The sequence below is a fragment of the Perca fluviatilis genome, chromosome 22 (assembly GCF_010015445.1).
Source record: "Perca fluviatilis chromosome 22, GENO_Pfluv_1.0, whole genome shotgun sequence".
Lineage (NCBI taxonomy): Eukaryota > Metazoa > Chordata > Actinopteri > Perciformes > Percidae > Perca > Perca fluviatilis.
The window spans coordinates 4,034,759-4,061,359 of record NC_053133.1 but is presented as its reverse complement, the minus strand read 5'-3'; the positions used below and the strand labels follow the sequence as shown (position 1 = coordinate 4,061,359).

At 41.8% G+C, this 26,601-nt stretch overlaps 1 protein-coding gene across 1 annotated transcript in view; it reads left to right on the top strand.

The window, feature by feature from the left end:
* The first annotated feature begins 10,693 nt into the window (after positions 1-10,693).
* The window catches only part of LOC120552072 (palmdelphin-like), a 42,768-nt gene continuing 26,860 nt past the window's right edge, over positions 10,694-26,601 (top strand). The window contains exon 1 of the mRNA XM_039789737.1: positions 10,694-10,897. The gene's annotated coding sequence lies outside the window, so the exon portion shown is untranslated. The remainder of the gene's footprint in view (positions 10,898-26,601) is intronic.

The following is a 26,601-nucleotide window of genomic DNA, read 5'->3' as shown; positions in this document are numbered from 1 at the left end:
TTCACAACTCTCTTCTCTGGGAAGTGTTTAATCATTGCTGAAACCAGACACTAAAATGGAAGTGTGTGTACAGCATTTCCACCCCTAATTTGAAGCCGTGATCTCCAACCATACCCCTTTATTACCAGCAGGACATGTGTGCTCACCGGATAGAATGTATGACACTACAGCTATTTCTGTCAGCTGATGCTAACTGACTGCCGATGAGACTGCAGTCAGTGGCACGAGGCTCTGGAAGTAAGAAGCCAAAAATTACACTGAGGCGAGATTGGCTGTAGCTAATAACTGTGACAGGCCTGGACCAGCTAGACCATCTATCAAACAGACTATGTGTACAACAGTGAGACATTGTGTTCTTGAACACAAGACACTCAAAATATAGTTCAGTAACTATTCAGCTGTGGGGCTGCAAAACAGCACCGTACGTACACGTTTGTTGCAGATCAGGCAATGTCAATTCAATTTGTATTTTATATATATAGGTCAATAGAAGCTTAGACAATGTTTCAAAGAGACACATTATTAAAATCTGTAAGGACAGAGAGTAACTGGGATTCAATATATGAATATTGCACTGCTGATTTTACAGACCTAGCTGGAACTCCAGAAGAAGTGTAGGTGGACCTTGTGATTGTTTTGTGAAACATCAATCTGTATTCACAATATCAGGGAATAATTGTTTTTTTTTTTACATCATCTTACATACCTGTAGGTCTATAGATAGATTAGTATTCACATTAACAGGCGTTACAAACAAACACGTTGAGTCGGTGTCCTCGACTATGGAGTATCCTAATAATTCATTTTCACTGGCCATGCTCTGTGTGTATCTCTCATGTGACATCCTCTCTGCTTTGTTGTTGTTCATAACTGCACACAATTCCTCTCCAGGACAGAATGTGAGTGGGTGGGAGGCTGTGGATGTGTTATGAAGTCCTCTTCAGAAAGACAGGCAGTCTTACATTATGCCCACCGACGCCAGTGCAGATGCTCCATACATTTCTATCATTAGAGACACAGTGGAGAATGTGGTGTGGTTATGTTGCAGTCGGTGGATGAAGTAATCTCTTCCTGTTCTACATTTCTGGGGATTTTACGATTGTCTTATTGCTGTTCTCATAGAACATTAGTACTATAAATGAAATGCAAATCAAGAATCCAAACTATTTTCTATAAAACTCCTAAAACTAAGTATCATCGGTTTTGGCTATTTTTTATGTGACCAGATTCAGTGTTTTTAGCTGAAAGAAGTTTGTGGCTGAGTTGAGATGTCTTTGCTTTAGACACCTGTGGTCTGGCCAAATTGATATGGAATTTTGAGTTGTTGATATGTGACTCAAGTCATTAAAGACATTTATTTATCGTTTGACTACTAGCCTAGCTTTATGAAGAGTAAAAACTAGAAACCTGTTTTTCACTTTCGAACTCGTCAAATACTGACGCTTGGTCAGTGGCTCTCAGCGTCAGATACCGACGCATAAGGAACCCTTTAGTGTCTGTATGGGAGGCCCCGGGCACAGCGGCCGCTCTAAGATGAAGTAGTATGAAGAGCGACAACCGTAGAGAGTAGTATGAAAGACCGAAGATCCATGTAAGAAGGTAGGTTGAGGTGGTGGATGGGTCAAACAAAACATGACTTTCACCCAGGAGACTGGGGTTTGTGTCTTGTTCTTCTCCCGAGTGTCACTTAAATGTACATTTTGTAATTTCACCCACCATATTTTCCTAACAACACAAAGACACAGACACAGAGAGTAAGTAACCACAAAATGACATCTCATCTCAAACTGAATGTTGAATGGAGTCCGGGTCTGATGGGTCCCAGATTGCACATATCCACAGTCAGAAGACCTGTATGCGAATATCCGTTTCCTAGGATGGCAATGGAATGTCCCCCCCTACGCTGCCTAACTCTGCCTCTAATTAACCTACCCTGGTATTCTTACCCTTACCCTTACAAATCTCACTCCTCATGCCTAAACCTAACCCTTCCAACCAACAAAGGCAATGAGTCCTACCCATTCAAAGGCAGAGTAGGGCGGGACATCCTTTCACCATCCTAGAAAACGCGACCTGTACAGTAGTCTACATAAAGCGAGCAAAATGCTTCAGCCATTTTGATATTGCCAATACAAATGTATTGTGCCGCGAGTGAGGTAACGACTAGAGGTAGATCATGGATCATCATGTAAAACATAATTTGGACAATGGAGTGTATAACCTGCCTGAGTTAATCGCCCCCCCCTCATCTGCCATACAGCCCATGGTGATGATTATAGTAGTGAAAAAAAAATGTATTTTTGTTTTTCAATGGAGTATCGCCCAATGTGTGCCACATTCATTCTCTGGTGGAGCCACTCTTTCTCTTTGTTAAAAAGAAATGATCATGGAGTTTGGGCTGCCCAAATGGTGTGTTTATAAGGGCTCTATCTTTAGAATGGAGCAGCTAAGACACTCCACATCACTTCAGTGGTTGTCATGGAAACGGGAGTGCAGCCTAACTGCACTTGAGTAGTTGATGATGAGAACGGCATAATGATGACATGATGAAAAGGACTGTGCTATGAATGACTGAACGGGTGAAGGAGGATAACCTATCTACTTGCATTATGGGAGCTGATTGTGCCTTTAGATTGGTTTGTGCTGATCATGTTCACAAGAACATCATTTTAAGCATATCAGGACCAGAAAGCTTCCAATCCCAATGTTTAAGCCAACATATTCTCATAGGCAGCACCTCTTCATGATGTACTTAAAAGCTAGCTACTGAGTGAACCTTGTGGTGAGTTTGTATCCCAAACTGCTGTTTACAAGGTCAAGACAAAAGCTCAATTGTATGTCCCATATATGGAAGTCTGCAAATGAAGTGAACAAACAACATTAGGGTAAATTCATTTTATTTCTTTATTCATAAGGAAAATACACAATAATTAACCTGTCTGTAAATGCGACAGTGTTAGCCAGATGGATCATTTTCAACTGCATTCCATTGGCAAAAACCCATGAAGTGACAATAAACTACAAACAAGGCAAACTTACAATAAAAGCAACATAATCAGCATCCACAAGACAGTAGACATGAAGAACAAAACGGAGAAACAACATTGATCATCACATCAGCCATGCAAAGCAATATAAATAGAACATAAATGAGCAATACTTTTCCACAAAATGCATGCAATACCCACATCTTCCAAAACAGTTTTCTCACTCATGATGACATATACCTGCGATGTGCATTTCCTCTCTGCTCTGCGCCTTACCTCGCGGTTTTACCGCAGATCATGTGTAGCCGGCTTTGGGCTATGTTTAGACGGAAACGATCTGAAGAGAAAACGCAAAAGTGGCGTTGCGTTCTCACGTTTATTCCGCGTTTAGTCAAGCGTTTTGGGGGGAAAAATCTGCGTGCATATGGTGACGCAAAAGTGTGTGAAATCTGATGTAGTATGCACACCAGGCGGCTAGGTGGTAGTGTGAAGCACCGGCACACAACACCACCAAGTCCACGCCACGCGCCTGCGTAGAACCTTCCTCCTCCTCTCTCCCTCTCCTCCTCTCTCCCTCAGACGAGGCGGTGGAGTTATTGCTCCAAACAATGCACACACACGGCACACACACACACACAGAAAACGCGGCACACACACATATATACACACACACACACTCGCACAGTGCGTTTTTACCCTTTAGATGGGAACGTGACGGTGGAGCGTTTTTTTCACTTTTCTGCGTTTTTAAGCCCCAAAAACGCCGTCGCCGTCCAAACGAAAGGCACATCTGATCAAATATATTTACGTTTTCACCCGTGAGCGTATTCATGTAAACAGCGCCTTAATCTCGCATTGCCAGACCTATTTCCACAGCACCACATATACCTTCTGGGATAGGAGAAAAAAAATGCTCTGTGGGCGGTGCTAAGCCTCAGACACAGCGATGGTTTCTCTGCTAAATAGTCTTGGGAAGGAACTTGTTTTGGGTTTTTTTTGCACCCCGCAAAAGAAAACGCCACATACAATTTTAAATGAAGTGAACTGTTGACACAGTACAGTAATGTGAGCTATGTAAATTAGCTGATACATGGTTAAAGATAAATTGCTCTTACCAGTGTATCACCAAGTTAGAGAGTAAATGCTGTAAACATATTCTTTGTAAATCGTTACAATCTTTTAATGAAAGAACCAAGCAGGCCTGCCTTATTGCACAATCCTAATTTTCTTCAAAACTTGACATTTTCAGCGTGCAGCATGCAGCTTGCTTGCGCAAAGATTGTTGTTTCCTGTAGCGAAGGGAACAGCAACACAGAGAGCAGAAGGTGAAGGGTAAAGCCTGTCACGCGCCAGATGTCAGGGTTTATCCTGAAAATGTACTTCCGTTGATCCAGAATACACACACCTAGACCACATCCATAGCTGCGTAGCTCCTCAAAGGATACTGATTGGTCAGAGTCACGGTGGCACACACAAACTCATCAAGAAGCCTCACAAGATGGAATCTCGTGTCATTTTGAGATGATGCGATTCTCTCATGATTTCGCAGAAACCAGTGCAACATTCTGCTACATCTAAAAAATAAAAAAGCATGCACAAACCCTAGTGATGGCCTAATGATTTATTTTCTGAGCACACTAGTTGACTCACTTTGTTATAAATAAAGAACATGTTTCATGAAGCTTCATTTGGCCAACGCTACTGTAAACCACTCTGTGACTGGAAGAGACAACCTGATCTCACAGAATTCCATGAAAAACACGGATCACCGAAAATTCCGTGATGGGCCCACAGAAGTGAAATGAACACTGCCCCTTAGGCAGTGTTGCGAAGGATACTTTCAAAACGTATTTCGTTACAGAATACAGAATACATGCCCACAAATGTAATTTGTAACGTATTCCGTTACGTTACTCAATCTGAGTAACGTATTCTGAATACTTGGATTACTTCAGGATTACTTCCACATTGAATTGCGTTTTATAAGTGTAGGAATGCAGCTATCACATCCAGCTTACTAAACAGGCCTATAATGGTGTGTTCTTTTTATTCCAACTAGCTGAATGTGCACCTGAACAAGCAGATAGATTATTGTATTGGTAGTCCCGAACTGCATACTACAAAAATCTAACCGCAGTCTTGCTACCACGAGCTAATTTTAGCTAACGTTAGCTAGCATGTCAAACGGGGCTAGTCAGTCTTTAAACGGCTCTGGAGCTAGTAAATCAGCACGTAGGAGAATGTAAAGTCGCACGTCAATGTTAAAATAGCAAGGTGACCAGTAAAACTACAGCAGACGACTACCCTTGGCTAATTAAAAAAATAACTTACTTTAAGATGCTTCTTCAGGTTGGAGGTGGAGTAATTTGGACGCTGAAAGGAGGTTGGTTGCTGGCAAGCACAGGTTGCACTGCATAGTTATATTTCATTCTCCTGTTCGTTCTTTAATGTGAAATGCTGTTTGAATTTCCAAGATAGAAACTTATTCCTGTCCTGGCTCTGTCGTGCCGGTTCCGACTCCATTGTGACTGATCACGCAAAAAGCAATTTTTTTCGATTTCATATCGGGGCTTCTGGAAAATGCATAGAGCTGCCTTAATTTAGTCAGAGTGAATAAACTCGTGAAACAGAGAAGTATCGTCATGTAATCCATTGATTTTAACAATGTAACTGTATTCTAAATACCAACTATTTAAATTGTAACTGTAACGGAATACAGTTACTCATAATTTGTATTCTGAATACGTAACGCCGTTACATGTATTCCGTTACTCCCCAACACTGCCCTTAGGCCGGTTACACACTGCACGCGTCTCGCGAGCGTGGCGTTTCTGTTGCGTCTCAGCTGCGTGTCAGCTGCGTGGATTTTTCTGTGTCTTACATACCAGAAGCGTGTCTGCTCCTGCTGCTAGGTACAGGGAGGGCTGATCTCGGGACATAGTGCCGACAGATTCAAACTGATAAATGGGTAGGTGGGCTGTCTGAACAACTTTGTGTAGCTGTAAAGAGCCTATATAGCCTATCTGATGTTGGACCGTCACTCAGAACACACTACGTTGTTATCGTAGCCTATCCTACCATTTATATATAGCCTACTGATTTGATTAAAGCAAGACAACGTCGGCAGTATTGACTGCAAAATATGTTACAGAATATTTCGTTCTGTATGACAGGTGCAATATTTGAAAATCTTTTCTCTGAAATTTTGTATTACATTTATATCTACATTGATGTCAAAACCTAGACTTTCAAACATGTCATTTATTAATATGTATTTGTGTCTAAATGATATATAAACATATTTTCCTATTCTATTTTGCCTGGAAACGCTTCCAACACGCCGCGGCCTCGCGCGTGAAAAATAGGCCGTCGGTTCTATTTCTAGCAGGCACGTCCCTCAGGCGCTGCTGGAGTCGCGCGCCTCGAGACTCGCGGCCTCACCGGCAGTGTGTAAGCTCTAACCTGTTAACATGGGAGCCGAAATATAAACGGACACGCCCACGCAGCTGACACGCTTTGCGGCGACGCCTGGAAGTGTAATCGTTTTAAAGAAACGCCGACTTATTGGGACTTTAACTTATTCAGTATCAGTAAATTCATACCCTTCATAGTTGTAATTTGTCTGACGGCTCCAGCATTAGCTTAGCCCAGCACAGATCCTGCAGGTAACTGGTTCCAACTAGCCTACTGCTCCATTAGATAGTACGCCAAGATAAATTTCTGTTTACATGTTGTGATTTAGATATATCATTAAAGGGTACCTAAAATATACCATAACGTTTCAGCCTCTAACAGTAAACAAACCGAATATACGGACAATCTCAGACAGGCTTGCTGCGAGCATATCACTCCGCCAAGTACTATATTCTTCCGCCTGAGAATATAGTTCCCGGTTTGTTTAGGGTTAGAAGATGGCTGTGTCTCGTGTTATGTTGTTTTTTTGTACACGCTGTGACTCTGCAAATCACAACATGTAAATAGGAACATGTTGGCGTTATTTTGTCACTTATTCGGAGCAGTAGGATTACTGGAACCATTCAACTGCCTGTTCTGTGATGGGCTGATGCCGCTGGAGCCGTCAGACAGCCTTACAGCACGCACGGAGATGAGAAGGGTATGTATGGACTTGTCTTACTCTGGGGGTTACAGTGAATAAGCTAAATTCCCAATAAGTCGGCGTGTTCCTTTAAGTTAAGGAAAAGGTCGTGGGTGGGCTTACGTTTCCATGACACGCAGGACAACAACGGGACGGTTGGGTTTAGAAAAAGAAGAACGGGATGGTTACGGTTGGGTTATGGAAACGCAACACGCGGGACACGATCCCCAGAGAACGCTGAAACTACGCATCATCACATGCAATTAGAAAACGTTCTGAATTCCGCCTCCCTTCCCCCCCTTTCCTCACCTGGCACAAGTCTTTCATTGATGTCATCAAGGAATGAAAACAGGCACGCCATTTGTTAGTGATGGCCAAATGAAACATTTTCTTTATTTTCTGAGACTCTCTCTTCAGCCACACTCTCACGTCCCGTGCCCTCTGTATTACCATTCTCCATCCATCCAACAGATGCCCTCAGACTTCCCCACCTGTCACAGTCTCTCGTCGTTTCAGATCCAGGCCAGTCCCTCCTGCCCTGCAGTAACCCCTGTGACGTTTCCATCGCCTGAACTTTCCTCGCCCGCATTCTCACCTGCTTCCCATTTCCCTAATCAGCCTGCCAGTATATTTATCAGCCCATTTCCATCCCACGCATTCTTTGCCAGATTGTCAATGATGCGTATGCCTTTGCTCTCCAGCCATCTGAACCTGAACTAGGGGCCTTTCGAGGAACTACAGTTGATTGACTACAGTTGATTGATACTGCTTGGTTTAGACAACACAAGGGGCTGCATTGGTGATGATGGATGGATGAGTAAAAGATTAATGAGATTAAAGGCTAATCACATGCCAAACCACTGCACACAGGATAACAATATTTATAAGACTGGATTTTACAACTCTGGAGGTTGTCACTGTAATTATTTTTCTTTTGGTGCAACAATTGTATGGTTAACAGTAGAAATACTCTGTAGTACGTAATCTACAGGAATGCCAGCTTAAGCTGGCATTCCTTTTTGCCAGCTGAGTTTTCTTTGCCAGAGCCTTTCGATTTGGCACCCCTGCTGCATCATCTGAGTGGCTCCATTCAAATTAGTGAGGGAGATTTGTTACTACCTGACCCGCTGGCCATCTGCAATACTACAGGTCTACAGTGTCCTACAGATAGGGCTGGGCGCTATGGAGAAAATAAAATATCACAATATTTTTTACCAAATACCTCGATATTGATATTGCGACGATATGTAAGGTCGACAATTAGTGCTTTCGCAAAATATTTACACAATGAGATGTGTGATAAATAATGATCAGTAATGTTGTTATAATGACTAATTGGGTAAAGGCAAATATCAGAACTGCGAGAAAAGTCTGGTAAGTTCAGAAAATGACATCACTTTACTGTAATGTAAAACCAGGAAAAGACAACACTTATGTCATATTACGATATCCAAAATCTAAGATGATATCTCGATATTACGATATTGATTTGTATTTGATGTATTGCCCAGCCCTACCTGCAGCTCCATGAATGTTGTTCTCTGATCAAAAAGCTAATCAAATATATTTGATTGTATACATGATGCATTTAACCCTATTTCAGAAAGCCCCAAAGGGACAAACTAGAGTAAACTGGTAAACGTATATAGTCATTCTGCTATTCTGAGGAAGCACTGCCTGAAAAGCAGATCTATGGTAGGCATTCCTTCTCTCTGGTCTGTCTACCAACCATGTACAAATTTGGAGTGGGTAATGTTGCTATGGCAACAGCAACCTCTCCAATTAAAGCTTTTAGGTAGAGCAGTATTTCAAAAAGGATCTCAAGAATAAACCACCATTTTCTAACAATGAAGTTCTATCGGATAGACTCATGGCTTCTGCATAACAAATGCTGTACGGCCATCTGACAAACTAACACCTCACAGTTAGTGTGCCTTATATTGTTAGAGTAGCAGCAGTTTTGGCTGTACTGTTGGCCTGTGATAAGTGGACTTGAGTCCCAAAGAAAAGGACATGCAGACAGACAAATATATGTCCACCCATGCTTCACTGCTCACATTCTTTGAAGCTAAATATGGAGGAGTGGTACACTAATTGGATGTCAGCACTGATGTCTGTGCACGTCCATCATGGCCATGGACAGCTGACCACACACACCTATACACACCCATACTCAGATTGAGATTTGCCAGGTGCTGCAGTTCAAACTGTATTTTAATAGTCTTGAAAGTAAGTACCAATACCCTTTGGTTTATTTCCCCCCCCCCACCAAAATAAGGAAGAGATAGCATCCTAAAACACTATTTTTCCCAACAGTTAAAACAAGAGCTATACAGTAGCTTATGTACTGGTCGTTTCAAGCTAACTTAAAGGTAATACTGTACTACTCATCACCAGATAAACTTGGCCTGTATGGCCAACAAATAATATGCAAAACCAACAATGAATGTATCTACTCACAAGTAACATATGTGTGTATCAAAGCCTGATCTTCCTCTGTGCCATAGAGTTCCATTGTTGTCCAAAAACTATTAGAAACACATCAGTGAGTCACTCTATTGCTCTGGGTGACTTGTTCCTTCATTACCATGAACACACATACTGTAGTTTATTGTGACTCAGTGCCCCCCCCACACACACACACACACACACCATCCTACAAGTATTATTAAGAGAGCTACACATGGCTCAGCCAGTCATTCTCACTGCTGATTAGCTCCAGTGGCTAACTGTGAGATTGCAACAAGAAAATCCTCTGGGGTCCAAAAAGCATTTTCCCCATTAGTCTGTTGACAGGGCAGCTTGATGTACAAACAATTTTCAGCCATGAAAGTTTCATATTTGGCCTAGAAATGTTACGTTCATCTGCGTGACGCCATCACAATCTTAAGTCTGTGGGCCGAGCGGGACGACGCAGGTGGGACCAGGGGGAGAGTCTTTCATACCGATGGGCAGTGGGTCGGACAACGCGGTAGCAAACCAGGAAGAGGGAGGCTTAGCCGCTTGGTGAGCAACTGTCATTCAAATGAATTGGCGCCATTATTGAGTTCATTTAATTTTAAAACTAACATAGTTGCAGGGTTTACCATTATAAGACTTGTGGTGCAGCACCCAAGCAATTTGGGGCACCACCTAAGCCAAATGGATGTATCTAAATTACAAAGTTTTGTCTGTAAGCTTTTTGAGTGTTATATATTTATTATTTGTTCTATCTCTTCCCAACGATTTAGACACGGATATGGTAATAATAATGGTCCAAAATTAAAAAATTTAGAAATTTGTGCAAAATGTATGCTCTTATAGAACCCCCACCAACCCTCAAAGTGGAATGGTTAATATGGCATGCACACTGTGAACACTGATGTGTAAAAAAAGTTACAGTGAATGCATTTTTTGGTAGATTTGTAATCATGTGTATTGCAGCATTTATGTATGTACATATACATGTAAGTGTGTGTGTGTGTGTGTCTGTGTGTGTGTGTGTGTGTGTGTGTGCACATTTGTCAAGCAATTGTTAGAGGTATTTTAGGTGCATGGTTGGGCTCTGTGACATACTCCAAAGGAGCAGATAAAGAGAGAGAGAGAGAGAGAGAGAGAGAGACAAAGAGAGAGAGAGAGAGAGAGAGAAGAGAGAGAGAGAGAGAGAGACAGAGAGAGGGGAAGTCTTGCAGTCAGTCTGAATCTGTCTCTGCCTACACAATCTCCCGACACAACCCCGGGCTCAGTAATGTTGAATACGCTGCGAGAGTGAGCTCTACCTTCCTCACACGCTCTGCGATCACCTGCTCGGCGACACACACACAGCACACACCCGGTGAGTAGACCTCTGTATTTCACTCTTCCTGTTTGCATTTGCCTCTGCCACACTAAAGTACAGTAGTGCATCTATTTGAAGCTGAGGGCTTTCAAGGAGTTAGATGCTCTTGTCAGCTCCGAGAGATTACTATGTACAGAGATTACCAATGTGTTGTACATAGTTTTCTACCATAAATCGGTTATCCTGAGGTAACTTGTTGTTACGGGAGTTAAAATTAGCCACGAGGGGTCTTTTGATTCTATAATCTTTTAATTCCTTTAAGCTGTCGGCCGCTTGCAGCCTCCCAGCAGGGGTCCGGCTTCAAATGACAAGACTTTCACTCACAGATGAACACACAGGCAAACAGCAGTCGAGGAGTCAATAAAGTATCTACATGACATCTCATCAAACTGACAAGCTGTCAGCATGTGGAAAATTGCAAGTTTTTTGGGCGTAATTAATGTATGCCACACAGCCACACATTTATGCACTCCCACATACATGCTGTTGTTCTGGGCTGCCTGTAGGAAACCGGTCACCTCGTGCCCTTTCCCTCCCACTCGGCCCAGTCATTTCAACATTCCAGCACATGTGGCAGAGGAGAGCGAGGATGCTAATGAAGTAGAGAGCTCATTTTCACACCTCTGTCAGGACCTGAAATCACACTGCTGTTATCTTCATATGAACTACATGCAGAATAAACTGATTAAATACAGAACGTGATTCATTTTTGCTTCAGAGATTTAATAGCATACTTCAGGAGTTCCTTGAGGAATAGGTAACATTTTGGGAAATATGCACATTTGCTTTCTTTCTGTGAGTGAGATGTTCAGTTGGATATCAATCTCATGTCTGTCTGTTAAGAACAGAGCTGGAGTCAGGACATGGTTAGCCTAGCTTAGCATACAGACTAGAATCAGGAGGAAACAGCCAGCCTGGCTTCATCCAAAATTCTAAATATATAAATATAACACCTCTACAACATGTATTTGTTCAATTGGTACATAGACACAAATGTAAAAATGTTAGTTTATGGTTTTATGGGGAGTTTAGTGCTGGAACTAGTTCTAGGCGCCAACATTTAGCAGCTAAAGAGCCAGATCATTTTCTCAGGAAAACAAACTCCAAAATGAATACTAATGTTGCTATGTGTCTGGATGTCTAAATAGGCAACTGTTCAATAGTGATCAACATACACTTTCTCATATAACTCGAAAGTGAATATACATATTTCCAAAAAATTTCTTTAATTTCTTAAGCAAAATCAACAAAAAATTAAGTTTATGTTTCCATTAAAAAATTATAAAAAAAGACATCATAGCTTGTGAACTCAACTTATGAAATTCAAGACGCTTGGGTTATTTGGCTGAGAAAAGGCAAGTTAGATGTAGTAATACTGTTTATTTGTTTTGTCTTTTTATTATGTATTTTACAGGGACAATGCACAGCTCCTTAGCAGTACCAGAGTTAGCTATAAGCTAATTTTCATCTGTAGTCCCTGGGCAGGAACCTAACCTAACACTGGAGTACAAAAACGCTAACACAACAGTAAAAGGACAACAATCAAATTTCACAGTATTAAAAACTCGCCCACAACAACAAAAACCACAACATAAGAACACCACTCCGACAACAAGAACCACAACACGAAGACAACACTACAACAATACAATTTCACAGCATTAAAACACCACAACAATAGTACCAACAATAAAATCACAACATTAAGACACCACCACAACGGGAAATCACACTGTTAAAGCTACAGTACGTAGTTTCTGTCTCCCCCATGAGGAATTCTAAGTAATGACAACAACACTGTCGGCGCATCCACATGATACAAGCCTTCCGTGACCGCGCACCGCCCCCCACCCCCTCCTCCACACAGTTGCTAGTAGCCGAGGAGGACATGGAGGATTAAAAAAACATGATGGACTCTTCAGAAGAGGTCATTATCTTCACTCGAGTTTCTGCACGGGGAAGTCACCGGACGCCCCAATCTTCTGAACATAGTCCTACTGAGAAATCCAGATAGAGTTGTGTGGAGCTGATAGTCTTAATTAGCTTTGTAGCAACTCATTTGGCAATGGCTTGAATGTAACGGACGTTCATTAATATCTTTGTTAGGATGACAAGATAGAACCAGATATCTATCTAAAGTCCATAACACTAAATGGACCACATCAGTGATATTCAAAGGCCAATATCACCTGGATAAATTTGTGTTTAGCAGACCATGCTGTAGACTAGTGAAGGCATCTGCTGTTAGCCTGTGTGCTGTTAATCCATCAGAGATCAGATTAAGGAAGGAGAAGCAGGGATTAGAAGTCAGGAGGACCTCGGCTGAAAAGCCAGACAGACAGGGAGATATTGGGGTCAGGTCATTGGGACTGGAGTCTGGCGTGGATCATGGACAGACCTCTAAAGGCAGAAGAAGACGTAACACGAGTACTATGAATAAGCAAGCCTTTAAATGTGGGTTACATTATTTTCACTGAAGTAAGATATGTTCACAACAGTCAGGTTAAGCGCTATTAGAACTTGCACCATTGGTGGATTTCATTCATTTCCTTTTGAGATTAAGATATAAATTATTGAAATTACATTGTTTATTTTTTCTGTTAACTATTACACACATTACACACAGGCCTGAAATACACACATGCCAAGGACAGAGCTACTGCCACCCCCACATATATAGATATTATGCATATATGGATATTTACAATTAAAATAGTGTCCCTTAAGCATGTATAGTTCAAGTTAGAGATGCACCAATTAAGAGTTAGGCCCGCCGATACCGATTGGAGCCGATTCCGATTTCATTTTTTCTAACCACTTTACAGCACACGCAAATATTTATTTTCTATCTTTTTTGCACAGAACACAACATTTTTTGAACAGATAATGGATCACTATAAAATAGAACTATATAAATTACTCCTGGTGTGGGAAATTCACACACATCTAAAGTGCAATATTAGAACCATTTCCTTCTTTTCACATCCAATATCACACTAAAAAAATGTGATTTTGGTTTTTGGTGTCGTCCCTCCACGCCCTACTTTCTCCTCGCAGCTGTTGCATATTGCAAACTTGTTATCTTCTGCACACACACGCTGAATAATGTCCAAATAGCTGACATGTTGCAGGTTAATTCACGAGGTTCCCTACATGTGCGAGAATAGCTCCGACACGCACTTCACACCGCGAGCGGGTACGCACGCCACACACGGCGGGAAAGTTTAAAGAAAGGAAAATGAGACCGTGCTGTCGCGTCCATGTGTGCGTGCGTCCTTGAGAACTGTAACTCGTATAACTTATGTTGGCAGTTAATTGTAGCGTTGACCGGCATGAAATCGGCATATGTCAGACTGACCTGCAGGTTGCCGAGCACGTGAAAACCGGCCAATTCCGGTCACCGGCCGGTCTATCGGTGCATCTCTAGTTCAAGTATTGTGTTTCTGAATGTTGTGGTTTTATTATTTAATTAGATTTTTTGATGTTTTCATGTAGTTGATTGTCTTTCAAAGACGGTGCATTATTCACTTCAGTGGGAGCATACGGATATGTGGCATGGCACGCTTCCAAGAACTGTACACAGTCTGACAAAAAAACAAAGCATGCAGTCAAACATATTCAAGTTCTTTGAAAGAGACAAACACCATCAACCTGGCGGTCGAGGCCATTCTGGACGCTGCCTCTAGACCACCAGAGAAGCACAGGCAGCCGAGCAGTAAAAAGACTGCGGTCAAGCGAGCCGTCTCTCGCATCTCCGTGGTCAAACCAGCTGCCACTAAAGTTGGAGTGCACCAGTATTCTGACCTTTATGGTAAATGCATTCAAACCACCCAGGATCAAGCGGCAACCTCCGTGTCTGAAAAGTGAAGCTAATGCAAAAGTGCCTTGAACCTGCATTCTATCTAATGGCCAACATTTTTACTGTTTCAATTTGGAGAATTTCCAAAAATTTAAGTCCCAGATTTGTATTTTTAATCTAATGAGAGGTAGCTTTTCAAGGGGAGGGTGAGAAGTGAAAGTCTACTAGCCAAAAAGCTTTGGAAACTGCTCAAACAATTTGTGCATGCCAGTGACTGTACTTTTGGCTTACTAGAGCACTGCAATTAGTCTACGTTAACTACCAGTGCTGTAATGGCACCCACAGACTGGTGTTGGCTTCCTTGGCTTTGTCCTCCAGCATGTGCCCAATAGCATTTATTATTGGCTCTTTTCTCCTGGGTGTTCTTGCTTGGTCCGGGCATTGCATCAGTCTAGGTAGAGCTTTCCAGGTTTTCTGGCATTAAATAAACTGGACTGCACCTTCTTTAGTCCTCGTCAGTTGACTTTGACGGATAACACATCCTGATTATGTCTAAATCCAGTTGTGTTTGACACACCTGGCATTATATATTCAAGGTGTGCATGTCGGACCACTAGTTTATCCGATGATTGACAAGTGTTGAGGTTTTTTTTTCCCACCATCAGCTCTTTTTGAGGAGCAATGTGTCACCTGCTGCAAACACACACGCAGACTCGCTGATGCACACAGTGTCAGGTTGGTCCAGCTGTGAGCCAGGCAGCCTCTCTATTTTCAGCAGTGTGGGATCAGGCCTCCATAGTGTCAACAGGTGGCCAGGCCTCTCCTCCTCCCTTCTTCCCTCTGTCACTCAAATCCAACAGAGGCCCGCTGCAGAGCTCCAGGCCACGGCCCCCTCCGCTAGGGGTCTCAAAACAACAGACCTTGATGACGTTGTGAAGTAGCGTGGGATCCTGACTTGTAGTCTTTAAAATCGGACGTGACTCAGGCATAAATAACGTTCACGGACGAGTTAATGTTATTTCACTCTAATGAAATAGTCGCAGTGTTTCCCACAGAATAAGCTGACCGGGGGGAGGGGCTCAGAACTTCAGTTGGCAACCTCCCTGCCAGATCAGCAAATGTCCTGTTTCAATAACCACTGTAGCATGAAAGCATGGGGTAATTAGCAAGTTAGCTTGCTAACTATCCAGCCACTAAATAAGTCAAATTTCACAGCTTAATGCTTCATCCACACACTCTTGTCACAGAGGAAAGCACATTGCTATCACTTAATATTAAAAAATAACTGTAATATAGAAAGTAAGGTAATGTTATATTGAGCAGCAAATATCTAACAGAAGCAAAATTGACTGTATCTAGCTAACGTTCGCTGGCAAGCTTAACATATTTTGTAGGGGAGAGGGTGCTGCTATACTAAATTTAGCTACGTTACATGATGAATAATGTTATGCCATCTAAATTGTAATGAAATATTATGGTTGTACTGTTTACCTCGGTGTTATTGGTGGAGGCAAGGTTGTGTGGTTCATCCAAACTAACGACCTACGAGACATGCTATCATATCCTGATTATATCGTCTCTGGTGTACACAATTTCAGATCTCACTTGGTTCCCCAAGTTTGGTCCCGAGGCAAAACAATCCACTTTGTTTTCTGTCTGAACACCTTTGCATACTGTATGAGTGTTGTTACCCATGTGACTTTTTTGTTGATCTGCCATCTCTGCCAATCACCTGCTTTTTTGTTTTGGTGATAACTCTCTCACTCTCTCCATGCTGTTTGTTCATTGCAATGCTAAGGCTAGACTAGCGTCGTTATTGTTGTTTCAGAGCTGGAACTATCGTAACTAACATTTGCAGTACTATAAGAGAGGGCACAATAAGCTAGGCTGGTAGTTGCTTTTTTTCTGATAAGGGAGGGCCAAAGTTTAAGAGTCACGGTTCGCTGCTTGTACAAGAAACTACACTTCACCCGTCGGGTTTATCAGGAGAAATTTACATTTAAAATCACGTAATTTGGAGATACATGGTTTCCAATGGACAGGAAGGCTGTCCATTGGAAACCATGCATCACAGGGAAATACTCAAGTGCAAGTGTTACATTCCACCGTGCCTGTACATTTGAATAAACGACTCATGCTGTCATTTTCCATTTGCAAACAATCTTGTTTGATGTGAGTGTGAATTCCAGGCGGTTGATGACTTGTATGATTTAATAGGAAAGATGTTGACAGTTGTTCATGTTTCTTTCCAATCTCAGCATTCCTCCGGCTCCCATTCCTCTCCCACTCTGTTTCTTTGTGCAACTGAAAGCAACTACAAGTGAGAATAATTTCTGTCACGTTCAATCAATAGGACAGTGACAATTTAGATGTTGATTTCATATCAAATTGATCCTTTGTGTGTGAGCTGTTTTTTCAGGTTTAATGCCTATTTTCAGGGTAAATTGGCTTGATGTTTTGGGATTTAATTTTAAACTGTCAAGCATCTCCAGGCACTGCATCTCCATACTATAAATAGCATAGCATATTTAGCCTACTTGTTTCTGAGCAGAAAATGCAGAAAATTAATTTCAGTACAGGAACAGCTAACGGGTTAAGGAAGACAGCATTGGGTGATTGTTTAAATACCTGATTGTTTCCCAGAAAAGGAGAATTACATCTATTTTCTGTCAGTAGCAAAGGCGGACATACTGTAGCGTGGCGTTATTATAGCACCACAAAACCTCTTAATGAAGGGAGTCAGGGTGGATGGTTGGTTCATCAAAGTTTGTGATGGCGCAGAATCACACAATGATGAACATTAGTGTTACTGGTGTTTTAGATGTGACCAAAAATGGCGTGATTATTGTATTTGATTATGTATTTTAAAGTAGTATATATGAATTACATAATTCCCTGCAGTTGTACTTGAGAAGTATTTTCTGACAAATGCATACTGTCTTCCCTGTGTGACATGATTGCTGTGCCTGGGCCATGTGTGGGTGAAAGGCTGATTTTAGTTGGTATGTGTGTGGGTGTGTGAGGGGGCTGAGCATGAATGTGTAAAAATATAAGCGCCTGCTTGCATACAATATGGTATTTAGAACAGACTTGTACTGTCATGACTGGAGTTCATGGCATCCGTCCCCTCTCAGCTGACAACAGTGTGGACACAGTGTGGACTGTCAAGGACATTTGCATTAATCCTGTCTGCATGTGTTCGCAGTATAGTAGTTATTTCCTTTACACTTAAGGGTAATTTTGTTGTTTTCAACCTGGACCCCATTCCTATGTGTTTGTGTGTAGGAAACTGATAGGAACAACAATCTTTGAAATTGGTCTGGTTTTAACAGGCAGCCCTAGACAGGGCTGCAATGTAAACCTATGGGGCAAAGGGGCATCGTCAATTTAGTCCACCAGAAGTGCTTTTTTTGCCACTGAAAGGCTCAGATTAATATTCTAAGTGTCTGACAACATTATATAAAGGATCCCTACAGAGATAGGCCTTTTAAAAGACCTTTCTGTTTAACCAGAAACAGCTCTGAGGTCGCTAGCGATAAACCCACCAGACTGCATTTAAAATAATACTTTTAGCATGTATAGAGCAAACATATTTTCACATGTAAATCGGTAAACTATGTATTTATTTCAACCAAAACTAGAGTTGTGATTGTCGGTAAAGTGGAAAGACGACCCAAAACGGCTTTTCACAGTTTTATTTAGTTTCTGTCGACTTTGAATGAAGTCTATTTTACTATGCTAAAATGATTGTTTATTTACATGGAGTCTGGTGGGTTTAGCGAACACAATATCGTGGATGTTTTTTATGTTTAAAAAAAGGATCTTACTCTTTAACAGAAAGGTCGACCTCCTTAGAAATCCTTTCCATAATGTTGTCAGCCACTTAAAATATTAATCTGAGTCTGTCAGCGGAAAAACTAGCACTTTTGTGAAGGTAAATACAAGCTGGACAATTGTCCTATTAACTTACATTGTAGCTTGTTTCTGCTGCCGACTGCAGCGATCTCGCTTAATACTGGACCAATGTCAAAGATTGTTGTTCCCATCAGTCACTTAGACACAAAAACATAGAAAAATTGGATCCAGGTTGAAAAAAACAGTAGTTATCTTTGAAGCAGTAAACTGAATCAATAGATTTCATATTAGAATAAGTAAAGTTATTGTTTATACTTTGGATTGGCCAAAATGCATCTTATTCCAATGTGGTCAACAAAGTATGTGACATGGACTAAAGAGATCACTGTTCGTTTCCTGTTTCCTACTTAGAGTCGTTGTTGTTGTTCTTAAACCATCACCATTGCCTAAAATGGGCTGGACTGGTTTTTGAGTGACATGCCAGCACTCGCTCCAAACCACTTTCAATTAATTAGTGCCTGAGGTGGAGCGTGGATAAAGCTGAGGCAGGCTGATTGAGGCCTACAGTCTATGCTCGCCTCCTGTGAAGGCTTCCCGCTTGTCACTCAAAACCATTTTTTGAGCCAGGCTGTAAACATTCTGCTGTAAAGTTAAAGTGAACATGGGGTTCTATGTGGATTGACTCCCTTTTTGGGAGCCAGCCTCAAGTGGCCACTAGATAAACTGCAGTTTTTGGCCCTTTGCATTGTCTTCATTTTACAGCACTGTCGGTTGCCTCTTGGTTTAGATGAACAGTGTTTGGCTTCCCTCTGCGGCACCACTGCACGGAGCTCCCCGCGGAGCAGAGCAGCTGAGGTCTGCCAAGAGCTGCCACCAACTTGTGAAAAGACAACTTGTTGAGGAGTGAGTTCACTCAGTCGCTTCTGTGTTTTGATTATAGGTGCATTTTTGGAAGTAGGATGGCACATATCATGTGCAAGTGTAAGGGCCGTTTTACAGTTGCCGCAGCCGAGCTCGCGCGCGCCAATGTGACGTCAAAATGACGTCGATCTCTCTGGCGCGCCAGGAATTTGAGTGCGCGACCAGAGGGCAAAGCGGAAATAGGAAGCCTGAACAAGCTCGAGGACAACCGGATGCCAAGACTCTCAGAGTGACTGCAAGTCTCTCTTGTAAACTTACTGGGTTAAGATGAGTTCTTTCATGGTGAATGAAAGGCTTGATCCGACCAAGTAGCTCATCCAATCAAATCGAAGCATTGACGTCAATGCTGCTGCCAGTTCTGCCGTCGTTTACCTTTTTCTTCTTCTTCTACTCCGTAGAAATAGCCTTTCCTCATTGGCGCCACCTCTGTTCAGGAGAAGACTGCAACTAGTGCCGCGACCACCACGCGCCAGTATAAACAGTTACGGCGCTCCCATGACGTCACACTGGCGCTCGACAGGTCGGCTGCAGCGAGAATACCCCACGTTTAACTCATTGCACTTCCGGTGTGTTCAAATGCAGCTCTAAAGTCTGATGTATCCGGGATGGCTACCAAACTAAAAAACTAAACCAAAAAAATAGAAGCATACATGGATGCAGTTAAAAGGACGATGCCTGTTTGACAGCGGCTTGTATTAAAAAAAGAATGCTTTTGTTTATCATAATGTTGTATTTAATTATTGTAACAGTTCTTTACAGGACAACAATTTCCCACATCTTATTTAATACAAATTGTGTGTGTGTGTGTGTGTGTGTGTGTGTGTGTGTGTGTGTGTGTGTGTGTGTGAGTGTGTCTGTACATACTGACCAACTACACCACTACTGTGAGACAGAAGCTGCCATTTTCCCACCACAGCTTCATGCATTACAATTACCTTGCCAAGGACATGAGGAAATGCCACACATAGCACCACCTTTTAGTTGTACTGAGCATGACTCCATGTATCCCCTCCGGTATACTGAGGAGGCAGACAGTAGCGAACATGGACAGGATGACATTTACCCGGCTCAGGTGCTACTAGCAGTATGAACGCCAGCACCACATAAATAAACATGTCACTGCTTATTTATCACTGAGGGTATGTACGACAGTATGTATTTTCAGCAGCTGGCCATTTCATTAGACATTAAAGTGGAATTATGTGTGGTGGATCTAAGAAAAGACAGCAGCATTGCACAGGGTGACATTGTTGAAAGAATCAGATGACAATTATGGAGCAGTTGAAGAGATATGGAACATTGTTTATATGTATATCCACAGCACGTTTCCTGTCTGCAGTTTCATTGGATCTTTTGAATACAGACTTTTCTGTAGCTTGGACCTTGTTGTACTGAGATTATTACAGTATTTGATGTGTTTGGTGGGGAAACTCACACCAAGCTGACCCTTGAGAAATGACAAACAACTGGAGGTTTGTACTCACTCACTTGGCCGGTCCGGCTACAGCTAAACTGTGTGTTAGCTGCCGAGGTGTTAACAGGCCAGTGAAGAGTGAGCCCCCCCCATGGTTTATTTATAGCCTAGAAACATGAAATCACATAAACAGGTTCACAGGCAACCGATGTTGGCACAATTAATGTTATTAACATATCTGCAAGCTTCCTCTTTAGAAAACTCCGTTCACCTCATTATTTAAATCTAAAAAAGTTGCAGTGCACTATCTTAATCAAACCAGTGCTGTCTATCCATCCATCCATCTTCGTCTGCTTATCCGGGGTGGGGTCGCGGGGGCAGCAGCTCCAGCAGGGGTCCCCCAACTTCCCTTTCCTGAGCCACATTAACCAGCTCCGACTAGGGGGATCCCGAGGCATTCCCAGGCCAGGGTGGAGATATAATCTAATCTAATCTATATCCCTCTATAAAGGCATAATAATATCATATCAATACCAATAAAATAAAAACGTAAAAATTAAAAGTTAAAAAATAACATAAAATGTATTTCACAAGCAATAAAAAAGCTCTTAAATATGGGGCAGAGGATAAGGAGAAGAGGACAATGGTGTAAAATATCTAACAACCCTAGAATTGCGTAATTAATTGGCATATATGTAACATTGCTGTATGGTAAAGGTTAAGGAAAGATTATGACAAATAAAATAACAAAGGTGAAAGTATAGTGAAGTTGAGACAACTAAAACACTTTAGTTAAGGTTCGTGAAAGAAAACAAAAACACAAGTGTTGTGTGGATTGTGTAAGAATGTAGGATTGATTGATTGATTGATAGATTGACTGATTGTGGTTATGGTTCAGTAAAACCTCTCTTCATTCACTCTCTAGCTCGCTCTACCACCTTTGTATGCCTTTAAATTAGGGCTGAAACGATTCCTCAAGTAACTCGAATAATTTGATTACTAAAAAACCTTGATGCAAAACAATTTGCCTCGAAGCTTCGTTTAATCAATGTTACCAACGTTGTATCGCTCACGGTGTTTCCGCACGGATGATTATTACTGTCGCACACCGGGCTGACGCTGCTGGCGACATATGCCATGAAGACTGCCGGCGCAGATTACAAAACGAAGAAAGAGCGTAAATGGTGAGGGGCTAAGAGAAGAAACAGGCTGGAGAAAACGACAGAAAGTGTCCAAAGTTTGGAATCAGTTTAAACGTAATTAAAATGAAAACTCTGTACAGTGTGTCTTAGGGATCGACCGATATGTATTTTTTAGTGCCGATGCCGGTACCGAATTTTTTTTCATCAGCCTTAGCCGATGACCGATACGGGCTGCCGATTTTCTTGAGCTGATATTTGGTGCCTGCTTTTGCTCCCTCAATTTACATCCTAAAAATGTAAACCCTGCCACACTGGATTTGTTTTCAGAATCTGCTCTGCCATTTCTTTAAAAAATAATAAACAAAAACACAGATCAGTGTCACTTCTGCAATCATCTTCCATTTATATCACCCAAATTATGTGTGCAATGTGCATCATATGGATGGGTGCAGCGTCTCCAGCAACACAGAGCTGCCTGTGGACGCCTGTCTGTAAATAATGGCGGGAAAAAACGCATCGGCAAACGCAGCAGCTGCAAATCGGCCGATGCCGATACATGTAAAAACGCAAATATCGGCCCGATATATCGGCCGGCCGATAAAGTCGGTCTATCACTAGTGTGTCTACTGCAAAATGGAACTAGCTTACCACAGTAATAACACAAAGTCAATGCTTCAGCATCTCAACAGAAAACATGGAGTCTAACTTAATCCTCCATCCCACGAAGTGGACCCGACAAAAGTAAATCACAGAGTCGTATGGACGATGAAACTACACCAAACACAACAACTACCAAAAACAAAGACAAGGACATATGGAGTGGTGACTACAATCTGATCTAAAGAGCTGACGCGTTGACTATCCCTTCAGAAAAACAGCTGATTGTTGCGCACCATTTTCTCTCACTCTCTCCACGGAGAAACAGCTGATCAACGATCTACTAGCATAAGTGTAACAGAGCTGTTTAGCATTTTAATCAAATATATGAATGAAAATAGGTTGAGTATAATTAATATTTACATATAGGCCTATATACAGGTCAGCCTCAGGTTAAAACTTGTAGTTCTGAAAGTTGGTTAAGGTAATGTTTATGTATGTTTAATGTAGTTTGAGGTTGTTATTGCATTTCAGAAAATGTTTACTTTAAAAACAATGTAATATGGCACTTAAATACACTTAATATGTTTAGTTTTTTGAGAGATGATATTGTAAGCAATGTAGGCAATAAAAATGTTGCTTTTTCCGAAAATTTTACCAAACTATTGTATTTTATTGCTCTTCAATATAACAAAAGTATTTCTTATCCGATTACTTGATTAATCGATGGAATAATCGGTAGAATACTCGATTACTAAAATAATCGATAGCTGCAGCCCTACTTTAAATTAAAGCGATGGAAACATACGTCATTTGATATGGACTTCACATTATATGATATGTATTTTTTTCGCCCAGGACTGGCTTCTGTTTGTTTGTGGCAATCCCCACCCCCGTCCATAATTTGTCTACTGGCATGTATTTGAGGGTTTGTTGACCTTGATGGACAGAGAGGGGATCCAACATAGGGATGGAAGAGAACAGGGATGGACAGATGAGGAGAAAGAAGAGAGTGCAAAGGAGCAGTAGCGCCAAGATCAAAAAGTGGCTAATAGTATGCCACTAGTGGTACATAGGCATAAGCCGATCCCCAAGGTCCGGACACCGGCACATACCGTTTCCTAACGGCAGATGAAAGTGGTAGGCCACTGTTGTAGCTCAGGCTAGCTCTAATATTTACTTATAAGAAAAGACTTGACTGTTTGTCACCGACGGTGGCGTACCACTTCCACCTGCTATTAAATGGTATGTGCCGGTGGAACACAAGCGGCATACCACTCCAACGAATGCACATGCCACTGTAGTGAGCGTCATACCCCTAAGGGATCGGCTTATGGCGCTGTACCACTAGCGTCATACCATCAGCCATTTTGTGATCTCGACGTCACTACAGGGAGTGGGAGAGAGAGAGAGAGAGAGAGATGAGACAAGCTTTCAACTTGTTTAAAGCTCCCATGGCATGAAAATCTTATGAGTTTTTTTTTAACATTAATATGAGTTCCCCCAGCCTGCCTATGGTCCCCCAGTGGCTAGAAATGGTGATAGGTGTAAACCGAGCCCTGGGTATCCTGCTCTGCCTTTGAGAAAATGAAAGCTCAGATGAGCCGATCTGGAATCTTCTCCTTATGAGGTCAGAAGGAGCAAGGTTACCTCCCCTTTCTCTGCTTTGCCTGCCCAGAGAATTTGGCCCGCCCATGAGAGAGAGAGAGACATCTTGGCTTGCTACCGAGTGAAGCATGGCAGTTGGTCAAGGCCACAACCCCTCTCCTCCTCAATAGCATTTAAACTACAGACACAGAAATAGCACATCCTAAGGAAAGATCATTGTGGGACTGGCTCTAGTGGCTGTAATTCTGTACCAAGGCTGAATTTCGGAAAAGAGACTTCAGATACAGTATTAGGGGACCACTAAGGTCTATATAAAAGAGACTTCAGATACAGTATTAGGGGACCACTAAGGTCTATATAAAAGAGACTTCAGATACAGTATTAGGGGACCACTAAGGTCTATATAAAAGAGACTTCAGATACAGTATTAGGGGACCACTAAGATCTATATAAAAGAGACTTCAGATACAGTATTAGGGGACCACTAAGGTCTTTATAAAAGATACTTCAGATACAGTATTAGGGGACCACTAAGGCCTATATAAAAGATACTTCAGATACAGTATTAGGGGACCACTAAGGTCTATATAAAAGAGACTTCAGATACAGTATTTGGGGACCACTAAGATCTATATAAAAGAGACTTCAGATACAGTATTAGGGGACCACTAAGGCCTGTATAAAAGAGACTTCAGATACAGTATTAGGGGACCACTAAGGCCTGTATAAAAGAGACTTCAGATACAGTATTTGGGGACCACTAAGGCCTATATAAAAGAGACTTCAGATACAGTATTAGGGGACCACTAAGGCCTATATAAAAGAGACTTCAGATACAGTATTAGGGGACCACTAAGGCCTATATAAAAGAGACTTCAGATACAGTATTAGGGGACCACTAAGGCCTGTATAAAAGCATCCAAAAAGCAGCATGTCATAGTACCTTTAACAATTTGTTGGTTTCTTTCTTATTCAATTTCTATACCTTGAATTCTTTGTTCAGTCTTTTCTTTCCTTTAGCTTTGTCCCCTTTCTCCCACCTAGGGTTGGGTACCGAACTCAGTAATTTTTTGGGTACCGACCGAATTACGTCGGTTCTACCGAGGACAGATTCACGTTAAAACAAACATTGCCGAATTTCGGTACCTGAGAGCGCGTAAGAGCAAGATTATCTGTCCTCTCTGCTTGATGACAGAGAGCGGGGCTCCGACACACACATGCAGAGCTGTATGTTGGGGGGGGACGGAGCAAAACTATGTCGACTCGGCAGTTTGTTAAATGCCGGTAAAGTGGTTCTAAGTGTCGTTACACTTTTAAAACCTTCACACAAACAGCGTTCACTGCGATATAATATTAATGGTGAGCCGAAAACGGCCGTGGTGCAGTCACATTTCCTCTGTGACAGGCAGGCACACCAGTGTTCTCTATGCCCTGTTGACTGACTGACAGGCTGGATGTTGTAGCACATTTCAGCAACAAGGCAATTCGAAGTGCTTTACATAAAACATTAAAGAGCAGTTAAAAAGATAGAGAAAAACAAACAAACAGGCTAACATAGAATATAATACAAAAAAAACGAATAAAAGTCACAGTGCAGTGTGAGAAAGGTATAATTATTTGATTTGGTAGGTAGTAGGGACGGGTTTGGGAGGGTGTGTAAAATCTTCTAAATGAATAGGATGAATAGGTTTGGAATTATTTTTACAACTGAAATCATTTTTTTTGTTATTACATTTTTTCCAGTACCTTTGGGTAATGGAAAAAATGTGAACGGTACCCAACCCTACTCCTGCCGTACCTTTTTGCAGACTGCGTGTCTCACGGGGCTGTGGAAGTTACCCCAGTGCTCTCTTTTCAGACAGCCCTGTGAGAGGTTGCTCTCCTCTCTCTGCAGACGGTCTGTGGCATCTTAACACAGTCATGTTACATTCCCGACAGTCATTGTGCCATTCCTCAGGCCTGGATTACTCATCCACATGACATGTGACACAGACATGCTACTTCTCTTCCTGTCAGGGCTGATACACGCAAATCCATATTGTGTGTTATAATGTACTGCAGTAAATCATTGGTGGCAGGCACAGATACTGTTCAGTTTAACTTTCACCACGGTATGTGTGTAACTTTTTACAGTGTATTATATAATGTCTGAAAGTAGACATCCAGTCGCATTATAGATTTGTGTAAATTTAAACACTGTGCCATTGTATAACGATGGAAGAGAATCACAGTGAGTTTTATATTAAAGGGATACGCCACCGTTTGTTGAAATAGGTCTTATCACGGTCTCCCCTAGCTGTAGATAGGTGGGCCAACGCACATACCTGTCAAGTTTTGGATTTGAAAATAAGGGAAATTTTCCGGT